The sequence below is a fragment of the Homarus americanus genome, unplaced genomic scaffold (assembly GCF_018991925.1).
Source record: "Homarus americanus isolate GMGI-L3 unplaced genomic scaffold, GMGI_Hamer_2.0 scaffold31037, whole genome shotgun sequence".
Classification (NCBI taxonomy): Eukaryota; Metazoa; Arthropoda; class Malacostraca; order Decapoda; family Nephropidae; genus Homarus; species Homarus americanus.
This window is the reverse complement of record NW_024722227.1, coordinates 27,625,183-27,637,321: the sequence shown is the minus strand read 5'-3', so window position 1 is coordinate 27,637,321 and position 12,139 is coordinate 27,625,183.

Here is a 12,139-nt window from a genome sequence, read left to right as displayed (position 1 = left end):
TTTCTTTAAGGCACTATTTTAATCAGGCATTTTTGCATAGTAAGACGTAATTACGCTTGACTTCAGAATCTCCTAATATCAAATGCACATGGTTCCAAATGGCCTCGAAATACCCATGATATCGAGTATTATCATGAGTATAATGATATTTTGAGACCATTTCGTTGATCAGATTAAAAAAAATCTTGTGGTCAGCAGCGCCCCCAGCTGGGTGGGCGCGTTGTGGTCGCCATGTTACCCCACCCACAACTTTTTGGCCCCCCCCCCCTTTTTATATTCCTGGATCCGCCCCTGAACACCCGCCTTTTGTTACGTCTATCCTCGTGGCTCAATCTCTATATACAGTTGTGAATATTGTTTTCCCTACGGTGCATAATCGCTTTGACAATAACAAATACGGTTCTGATAGACAATTATAAGACATTTTCCTTCTACGACATTTTCGTCGCTAATGACTTATAACATCTTTAATTTTGCAATTGAATTGTTTTACCAGTGGTGTAAATTTACTTTCGGACAACACAGGAATCTTTGCAATTAATAATTTAGACCATTCGAGACACCTTTCTTCCCACAGCTGCTCGTTCGTCTCCCTCAACTGACATTGTTACCTCCTGGTCCCCCGAAAACTCCCCATGCAGGTAAGGGGGATTCTTTTTAGGACATTTTTGGTGCATCTTCGATCCAGAACCGGTCCATGAGGGGGTGGGGGGTCCCAAAGTCTCCTAAGATGGGACCTACGGGATCCTCCGGTGGGTCTCGGAAGCCCCCACCCCCCCACCCCAGGTGTCGGCTACGGCCGTCACCACGCCTGATGCTTCTGGTGTCAATGCCCCTGGGCCCGCTCCCTCGCAGGAGGCAGTTCTTGCGAGTTCATCCCTGGAGGATCGGTTTCCCTGGGATCATTGTTTTCATGGGCCTCCTACTACCAGGTCCAGGCACAGTCCTCGCCATCGACTTAGACCTACCACTCTCTACCCCTGCGGCGACCTAGGCAAGCACCCTACACTACAAGATGAACCAGGCTGAGGCCACATTTTTTAGAGGGCGGCCTACATAGTCCATGGGCCAGACCAGATACCAGTACGACCAAGGTGGCAGAAGTTCAATGGTGTAAATTTATGTCCCACCACTCTAAACAAAAAACTGTGATAGCCTTTCCAAATGATTAGCTTAATGTCATTATCACATTCCCTATTTTTTTTAAACAGATGCACTGAAACACGCATGAATATCTTGTAAATGCACTGTTTGTAGCGTTATACGCATAATACATTATATTTTGGAGCCAAATTAATGTTTTTATACTTATATTGATGTGTGGTCATATTTTACAGGTAGAACTGGCTGAAGATGAACACTGAGGACGAATCCGACAGACTGCCATCATAGAGGCCACGTGTAGGCTGTATCACCACCCATTCCTCGGATGAAGAGATTGACCAGCTGATATCACCACAAAGTGTGGACTCGTGGAAAACATTACTGAATGCATCCCAAACACGAAAACCTGGAGTAATTCTGGAACTGGAAAATCATTCCTGAAGGAGAGATCCCATCAATCCAGTACCATCGAAAGTCACAGCATCTCCACAATAACTCCCACTAGTGGGAACCACCGTGGAGGAATGTGGGGAGAGGTTGAGGTCCTGTTGATCTGATGAGCCATACCAGCGGGAGGTGGGGGGGGGGTCCCTTCCTTAAGTTGAAAAGGACTTCCCATAATGGAAGTGTCATTAGGGAAGATTGAGACTACAGTAAAGGGTTCTCTTGAGTTGCTCGCTTTGAGTGCGGCCCAGTCCGCACAGGCTGGATCAAGGGAAGTATATAAAAGGTAGCACGTCTAAGAGCTACTTAATGTAGATCCCCATAGTACGCACGCCTGGCCACTAGATGGCACTCATTAAATGACGGGAAAAGTTACGTCGGCTGTGATTTCTTTACTCTTGGCCGCTGAACATGGTGACTGACTTGAGTTACACAGATATGGCGAGAAGGAACGGGTTTCACCAGTGTGTTGTGTGCGGCACAAATAAAAATAAAGACATGAGGTTTCATTACTTCTCAAACGACAAGGAAAGGCAAGTAGATATATTTAGTAAGCATGACACAAGTTTAAACACATTTTCAAAAGCAAGCAAAGAAGATGAGCAAAACTCGTGAACCAAGGTTCATTTTCAAAATTATACAATATGGTAATGTTATAGGCGACAGTAAGCACCAGAAGGACTTTATGGAATTACACCAAATTTTCAGATGATGTTTGAATGATCTAAAGACAATGTTATGACAATGCACAGAATACGTTAAAGCATTACCTAAGCTTGCCTAACCTAACCTAACCTGGAAAATTTAGTCTCTGATCATACAGTTTTGGAAGTTAAAATTATATTATATTATATTTATTTCTTATTAATTAAATGATCGACTTTCATTTCTTTCGATCACAACTCACGTTTTCAGCCTAACCTGAGGAGGTAAATTTGTATTTGGAGGGGAAACGTCACGAATGTTCTAGAATTGTTGAGAATAATTAAATATAAGATGAAAATCACAATATTCGAATAATGTCAAACTATAACACCAAAATAAATATAGAGTTCCACAGTTGGACACTACCAAATCTTAACTGCTTTTTAACTTCATTTAACCGAGTAGTTCATCGTTTGTCAACCTTTCTTTATTTTTGAGAATACTGGCCTCTTCGCCTTTCGGTTATTTTCCGTCGAAGCTGTTTTTTTCCTTTGTCGTTTTCTTTGGAGCTCATACTTTTGTTCTTTGTTTTTCACCTTCCATTCTCCTTCCTGGTCTTGTTGCGGTATGTTTTCGTAAAGGTCGAAAAAATAATAATTTTAATGTTACTGTATCTGGCTTCGTTCGTCTTTCCTTCGCTCTTGTTTGGGTATTGAGTCTTCTTTTCATCTGTCTTCACTACAAGGAGAGCCTCCTTGTAGCTCAATTATTTCTTGCTTCACAATTTAGCCACCCTACACTCCTCCCTCCACCTGGGACACTCCCGGCCGGAGGAGGAGTGAGGGCCACCACAAGCTGCGCCGAGCAGTTGGTGTGCTGGTGCCCGTGTGTCCTGCAAGTGGCACAAACCTCCCGAGCTCGACACTTCCCTGCCAGATGGCCATACCTCTGGCATTTCTAGCACCTTGTGGGTCTTTTTTCATACGGTCTTACAGGGATGTTCCCCCATCCCAGCAATACGGTGCTTTGGATAACCAGCCAGTGCAGTTAAGCTTGTCAGCTTCTGTACTATTGAAAGCTGGTCTCCGATTAGCTCGGCCAGCTCTTCTTTTTCAAGATGGTCTATCTTGGTGTGGGAGATTACTCCCAACACAAAGTTATCCGCTGTATAAGCTTGCACGTGGATCTTTATCTCGTTAATTTTTTTATGTTGGCTACTTGCTGGGCCTGTCCCCATTCCGCGAAGGTGACCATAAGGCCACCACTCACCGGTCTGCGGACGACCCTTGTCACCACCCCGATTCCTAAGACGTCAAAAAAATTCCTTAGGACAAGGAGGTTTAGGCTTGGGTGAAGGACATTCGACTGGATACAGTCTTACGACCTTCGCCTGGTCACAAGTCAGCGTTGTACCCATCGTCAGGATCACGTAGCACCTCGGGAGTAGAGAAGATCCTGCCTCGCCGACGTGTAGGTCTAGACTCTTTGTCAACCTAAAAGAAGTTTAAAGGCTGGACTTGGGACGTCTCGTATACCTTTACAGGGAGGTCCTCAATATGGATTTTCTGTCCATGACTGGTATTTGTCACACGAGATAAGATGACCTACTATGGTAATAAAGGATTAGACGGCTAATACCAGAAAAACTTCATGGGTGTACATTACTGTACATAATACTTCAACATTAATGTGCACCCAATAAAAAATGATTCGGCTCCCTTAGGGCGATACAATATTATGAACATGAATTAACCCAAAAATTTAGCAGTAATCTAACAAATGTGTTACAAGTGAATACTCTAAGTTATGTATACATTTAGATAAGGCTAAATATTTTAATGTTGGTACAGTTTGCCTATTTAATTTGAAGTTCATGTTCTCTGTAAATGGCTCTTACATTTGCTGCCTGAACTTAGAAAAAATTTTAGCCAGTAAATGTAGTTTTTAGACATTAAAAGTAGCATAGCTCTTAATTTAATATAATTAATTACTGTAGAACATGTAACCTAGTGTTTTATAGTCTCTAGAACAACTTATAAATAGTGAATATATTTCTTAGAGCACTAAAAGCTTCTCTTCAATTAATCCTTGCGTGAATATTATACACTTGATACATAATACTGTGTGGTGTACAAATCAAATCCATTGGCATTGTAGTGATTGAAGAGGATGACTCGACTTAAAGTGCATTTGAACAAACTTAAAAACCATTTTGTCCTCCCTTGACTTTGTTCCTAATCGCCAAAAGGTTGACCTTCGCAGGAGTACATGAATTATAGGGGTGATAAGAAATCCCTTAACTTCATTATAGGGGGATGCATCCCTTAGGATTTATGCTCGTGTACAACAATGTACAAGAAATATAAAAAGGAATATGGAGACATTAATTTATATAACGTACTTTTCGTGGAATATTTTTCTAGCATATTTATACCCTTAAAACATGTAAGTTGTTTTCCTGGCCACTGGATGGCGGGCCAGTCGGAGGCCTTAATATAAAGTAATGGATGAAGATAAACTCTTACCACGTGTTTGCCGTACGTGGCCCACTACCCGTAAGGCTGGAGAATCCTGTGGCTGAAAATACACATGCGCTCGGTTTTCGTACATTTGCTTAAATAATGAAGAAAATTACATTAATGAATAGACAACTCGACTACAGCTGCCACAATATTCTAGTCAAATTTTTATCTAAAACGTACAAACATTTGGGAATTCCTCAGGACCTTTGACAGTGATTAGTTTATTATAAAAAGTTTATATTTGGTTTGTTTAATGTTTACCCTGACAGGCCTTTCTGCAGCGAGTTAAAACTGTACCGGCCACGATAATGGCAGCATTTGGTTTCAACTACCAGACCCACACCACCATCATATTGTGTTATATGAAGTCCCCCGCCTCGACCCCGGTCTCAGAAACACCAGTCCAGTTTACGGTAAATTTTCTATTACTTCGTGCCGTTTCAGTATTCCGAGGAAGCTTTCCACTCCATTACTAATATGTAAATAAACCGATTGAAATTCCGATCGGTTAAATACATGTGCGTGTGAATCACGCATCATAACTCCGGTCGTGGATATACTCGAGACGTCGTAACTACACGTCTCAAGTCAAGTTCGTACTGGTATGAGAGTAAATATGGTAAACTAATCACTAGTAAACTTTAGGTACATGAAAATTCTATTAAAAATTTTTGGATTTTATTGAATACAATATAGACAAGATATTACATTATTGAAGGTTTGTAAATTATTCCACGTTCTTTAACCACCATATCAATATCGACCGTATCCTCTGTGGCCGTCACCCCCATGGCCGTAATAACTTTGACCTCCACGACCATAATCGTCATATCCTCCACGGCCATAATCGTCATATCCTCCACGGCCATAATCGTCATATCCTCCACGGCCATAATCACGATGACGTCACCACCACCATCAGTTACAACTGAACCAATTCAGTCAAATTAAAGGTAAACTATAAATGTCATGACCTTACACTCATCATACATTACCAAACCTGCTGCCTCCTGGAATAACTGAAGAATAAAAGGAAACTTTTATATTTGTTTACCTTATAATAATGTTTCTCTTATATGTTGATGTTATGATGTATTACCGAGCCTCAACAATTTGGTCTTTTCGTCCATATTCTTATTTAGTGAATAAATTAATCACGAGTAATAGATTAAGAGAGATACATTAGTCTTGTGTGTGTTTAGTCTTATCTGTAGTGAGGCAGTAATGATGGTCTTTCTGTGCACTTTAATACAGTTTATTGAACTTAACCTAATCCAACCAGACGTAGCGTAACCTAACTTCCCTATTCCAACAGTGAATGTGAAGAACAAGATTCATTTAAAGTTGTTAATAGCAAAAAGAAAAATATAGGGAGGAATAGAGAGGGTACAAGCAGTGAAGATAACATTTCCCACTTGGTGGATAAGAGAAAGAAAATTGATGGTGTGAGTCACTCTTCAACCATGATCAGTACAACGAGTGTAAACCCCACTGATGGTGTAGATGGCAGTAGCTCTTCAAGGAGGCCACGTCTTTACTTCCCCAAGAATAATGACCTGGATTTACATGATAAGGTAAAGTGGTCAGTTAGACTCGCTAAGCGCCATCAAGGGTATCAAGTGCTCTTTAAAGAGGGTAAACATATTCTTTATATTACTGTGAAGGATGAGGAAGCAGTTAGGTATTTAACTACAGAAGGTTTTGAGAATGTAGTGATGAAAAAGACTGTGGAGTCCATTGGGAAGTGTACTAAGATCATTCTTTTTGATTATCCTGTTTACCTTGACCCCGAGGATGTGTTGGCTGACGATAGATTTTTTGGGCCAAGAGAAGTGTAATTAGACTTGATGGAGAACTAGTACCTAAGCCGGAGCTAATCAAAGGTCCAGCGCCAGAGAAGGTCTTTGTGGGATGATTGGGATATAAACGGGTTGCTGTCTACAACGAATCTCCAGTAATATGCTATAAGTGTTACAAGTGGGGGCACATGACGTGGAAATGACATGATGATTTTCGGTGTAGATTCTGTGGAAAAATGAATTATCTAAGGTATGTGGAGATAAAATTAAGGCGAAGGAGAAAATTACATCAAAATGCTGTAATTGTGGGGGGGCTCACAATGACACCAAAAGTTCATCAATTGCAATCACGAGCTCAGTCCACTAATCGAGAGGATAAAGGTAATACTGTAAGGAGCGATATTGCAGGCATACCAAGTGCTGTAAATGTGTGGGGAAAGCATATGGAAATACGTAACGCAGCAGCACAGAAGGACATAGGCAACGGGGGCAATAACCTTATAGCCGTAAGGAGACTGATGAGCTCAAACAAGCAGTAATGGATATGTTCATTCTAGTAGTATTAATGTTACAGCTTTGCAAGAGGTTGGGACAAACAGAATATCTTTGCAACTAAGAGGTTATCAAAGTTTTGAATTGCCAACTGATTTGACTGGAATTTGTAGAGGTTTGACGACTTATATCAAAGATGATATTCATTCCGCACTAAAAATAAACGGTACCGAGTATTTGTGTTAGTATTACGCTTCAAGATGCTACACTGTTCATTATAAATGTTTATGTGCACGCTGATTCCTTGACAGTTGATGATCTGCCGGACATTAGTTTTGCTGATGATTGTTTACTAATTGGTGATTTGAATGCTAGGCATAACAATCTTGGCAGTAGAGGTTCTGAAAATAACAATGAAATGGTTCTGAAAAATATCTTAGACTCTAGAGAAGATGCTAAGTTTAACATAAGATTATAGATTTTATGCAGATCTATTTGTTGTATACATATCTCATTTATGATTAGTACAATTTTAAGGAGCTCTTGTTAAGACTAGTTTTGGGTGGGCTAGTTAGCATGCTAACCAGCTCCTTTTGATGTATTTGTCAATAAATGTTTTGAATTTGACCCAGACGAGTGGAGAGCAAATGTATTACCTGTCTCCCCGGTACTGGCTCAGGGCACACGCGCTACCACAAGAGTCAAATAAACAACCCTAGCTAAGCTAATATTGACATAAAATATAAAACAAGGTACCAAAATTGTATGATCAGATTATCTAAATACAATGTACTATAGATGTAAGGCAAGGCTGGAGGGTAACATATTAAAAGGGGTATAATGCAAGGTGTACGAACTCTCAGCTGAACCCGGCACCGTGTTGATGAAACAAGCTGACGAACCATCTCTGTGCGACCCATTTACCAGACAGAGAAGCATAAGTTACAATTTCTTCCTGCACCTGACTCAAAAAACTACATAATCAGGACAATGAAAGAAAGGGACAAGGGGCAATGGCTGAGTCATAAGAGGATTAGCACATCGTATGACAGTTGGTATTAAAACAGTACAGGAGATAGATAACGAACATAAAAACCAACAGAAATAGTTGACGAAAGTTAATTATGAAACCGGGAATAATCCTAGATTCACCCGTGACAGGTAAGGTTAGGTTAGGTTATGCTGTCAGGTTAAGTTAGGTTAGGTTACGCTACGTTAAGTTGGGATAGGTAAGTTAGGTTACGCTACGTCTGGTTGGATTAGGTTAAGCACAATAAACTGTATTAAAGTGCACAGAAAGACCATAATTACTGCCTCACTACAGATAAGACTAAACACACACAAGACTAATGTATCTCTCTTAATCTATTACTCTTGATTAATTTATTCACTAAATAAGAATATGGACGTCAAGACCAAATTGTTGAGGCTCGGTAATACATCATAACATCAACATATAAGAGAAACATTATTATAAGGTAAACAAATATAAAAGTTTCCTTTTATTCTTCAGTTATCTCAACAGTCACCAGAGGCAACATGAATGGAGGAAATGTAACACGACAGTCTAAGGTCATGACATTTATGTTACCTTGACTGAGTGACTGAATGACTGGTTCAGTTGTAACTGATGGTGGTGGTGACGTCATCAAAGGGTACACTATAAAGGCGGCAGGAGGCCGCCGGAGAGTCAGTCTCAACTGGACCTTTCTGCACTCAACATGCACAAGATGGTAAGTCAAATAAAAGCTCATTACTGTACGTGATGTAAGTTTATTGAACTTTGTGGATGTCGATGGATTTGTAGAAAACTTACATCTAAATTATTGACTTAAATTTTTTTCTTTTTCAGGTTATCGTTTGGTGGTCTGTTTTACTTCTTGTGGTGGTTGCTATGGCCGATCCTTGGTATGGTGGCTATGGATAGTACGAAGACTATGGCCAAGGACATGATGACTATGGTCGTGGTGGATATGGCGGTCGTGGTCACTACTCCTATGGAGCTTATGGCCAAGGTGGACGTGGCGGTCGTGGTGATCATGACTACGGCGGCTATGGTGATTCGGACCATGGAGGACAAGGTTATGCTCATGGGGGTTACGGTGAAGGTTACAGAGGATACGGTGTCTATGGACGTTATTGATATGGTCGTAAGGAAAACGCCAAGGAATTTATAAACCTTAAAAAATAAAAATTCTTGTGCTTCTACTGTGTTTAATAAAACCCATTTTTTTATAATCTTACTGTATTCTTTAATTCAACAGTTTAAAAACGGAACGGTTTATTTTATCACACGCGCTCATAACAGTACGAATGTAACCTTCAGTCGTACTGTTAAGTCTGGAGTTAAGATGCGTGGTTTGAACACTCCTGGCCGTCTCCTATTCGCACACACTAATGTAACATATCGGAATTTCTCCTGGTTTATTTAAATGATTGTAATGCATTGAAAAAAAGCCCTCGAAATACCGAAACGGCACAGGCAAATAAACCTAATTTACCGTGACTAACCAGTGTTTCATGGGGTTGACTCGTGTAACCTGACCATTATTAATCTGCAGCACCGAAAAATATCAATTGCAAGACATACAATGTATTGGATTGATCCTTGACACAGCTTGAATTAAAAGCGGGCTAGTCGGAGGCCTTAAGGTAATGGATGGAGATTAACTCTTACCACGTGATTGCCGTACGTGGCCCATGACCCGTAAGGCTGGGAGAATAGAATCCTGTGGCTGGAAATACATATACGAATTATTTTTCTAGCGAGACATTTGGTTTGAAGTCCCTATCAAGAATTTTTTTCTTAAATTTGTCATAAAATGGGGCTAGGTTATTGAGCATCCTGTGCAAGGCGTAGTGCAAAAGTGATTTAAAGCGCCTTGAGTTTGTTTGCTTAGTCGACGTGCATAAAATGGTTTAAGTACCTGAAGGACCATGAATTTCATCGGTAAGTTATATAATGACATGATAGTGCAGGGTTGGAATTTCCGATACAATACATTTGCTAATGGTAAGGTGTGACAGGTCCCAAATAAGTTAAATGTTTGGAGAGATTGGTCACGAGGAAAGCGTGTTGGTAGGCACATAGGCATTTGCTGTATAAAGGGACAAACTTTTAGTGCGTGTGATGAGTGTTGCAGCGACGAGGAGGTTGATAGAGGACGTCCTTCCAGGCGGAGATACGTAGTCAACGTACCGTCAGCCAAAGATGCACTGACCCCACCCTAAGTCTCGTGCTCACAATTTTGTCTGGCAATACTTGAAGTAAGGCTGCATGTAAAGGTGATTGGTGGCTCTGTTTTCGGCTGTATCACTCAGGATAAGTATTAAGCAAACCAAAGGTAGAATTTTTATATTAATACACTATTCATTGTTATGTAAGGTTGAAAAGTTTCCAAATTTTCGTAGATTTGCTTAAATAATGAAGTAAATTTTATTAATGAATTGGCAACTCTACTAAAACCACAGCTGCCACAAGATTCTCGTCAAATTTTATTTATTAAACAAATGTACAAACATTTGGAAATTTCTCAGGACCTTAAATAACAATGAATTTATTAAAAAAAAGTATCTTTGGTTTGTTTAATATTTATCCTGACAGTGATAAAGCCGAAAACAAGATCCACTAATCACCTTTATATGCAGCCGTACTCCAAGCATTGCCAGGTAAAATTGTGAGCACGAGACCCAGTGTGAGTCACTTCAACCATGATCAGTACAAGAGTGTAGACCCCATTGATGGTTTAGATGGCAGTAAAGTGGTCAGTTAGACTCACTAAGCGCCATCAAGGGTATCAAGTGCTCTTTAAAGAGGGTAAACATATTCCTTACATTACTGTGAAGGATGAGGAAGCAGTTAGGTATTTAACTACAGAAGGTTTTGAGAATGTAATGATGAAAAAGACAGTGGAGTCCATTGCAATCACGATCTCAGTCCACTAATCGAGAGGATAAAGGTAATACTGTAAGGAGCGATATTGCAGGCACACCAAGTGCTGTAAATGTGTGGGAAAAGCATATGGAAATACGTAACGCAGCAGCACAGAAGGACATAGACAACGGGGGCAATAACCTTACAGCCCCTAACAGTCTAGTAGAACTCCGTAAGGAGATTGATGAGTTCAGACAAACAGTAATGGATATCAAGAAATGCTTGGTGAACCTTGTGCCATATAGTGATGTTGCTCTTGTTAATAAAGATTGTCCAAAAGAAAATGAAACATTAGTAGAGATGGAATCAAAAAATGTTATTGTGGATAGCAATCTAGAGCAAAATGGTAATCATAGTCTGTTAGGAAATATAGTTGGTTCGGTTTCTACAGAAAATGAAGTAAACAAGAAAACGCTCGGTGATCTGACGAGCATTCTTGACTCTGTTTTGGAATATATAGAAAATCTAAGGGACGACGTCAAAAAGAATGTTCTTATTTCGGTGAAGAACAAGAGGGAAAAATTTATTCTGGTGGGTCATAATGTCAGCTTAATTTCCATGAATGTTAATAGTTTGAAAAAAAATAAAGTTTAACGGATCTTCATGCATATGTTCATTCTAGTAGTATTAATGTTGCGGCTTTGCAAGAGGTTGGGACAAACGGAATATCTTTGCAACTAAGAGGTTATCAAAGTTTTGAATTGCCAGCTGATTTGACTGGAAATTGTTGAGGTTTGACGACTTATATCAAAGATATTCATTCCGCTCTAAAAATAAACGGTACCGAGTATTTGTGTTAGTATTACGCTTCAAGATGCTACACTGTTCATTATAAATGTTTATGTGCCTGCTGATTCCTTGACAGTTGATGATCTGCCGGACATTAGTTTTGCTGATGATTGTTTACTAATTGGTGATTTGAATGCTAGGCATAACAATCTTGGCAGTAGAGACAATGAAATGGTTCTGAAAAATATCTTAGACTAGAGAAGATGCTAAGTTTAACACAAGACGGTAGATTTTATGCAGATCTATTTGTTGTATACATATCTCCTTTATGATTAGTACAATTTTAAAGAGCTCTTGTTAAGACTAGTTTTGGGCGGGCTAGTTAGCATGCTAACCAGCTCCTTTTGATGTATTTGTCAATAAATGTTTTGAAATTGAATTTGACTCGACGAGTGGAGAGCAAATGTATT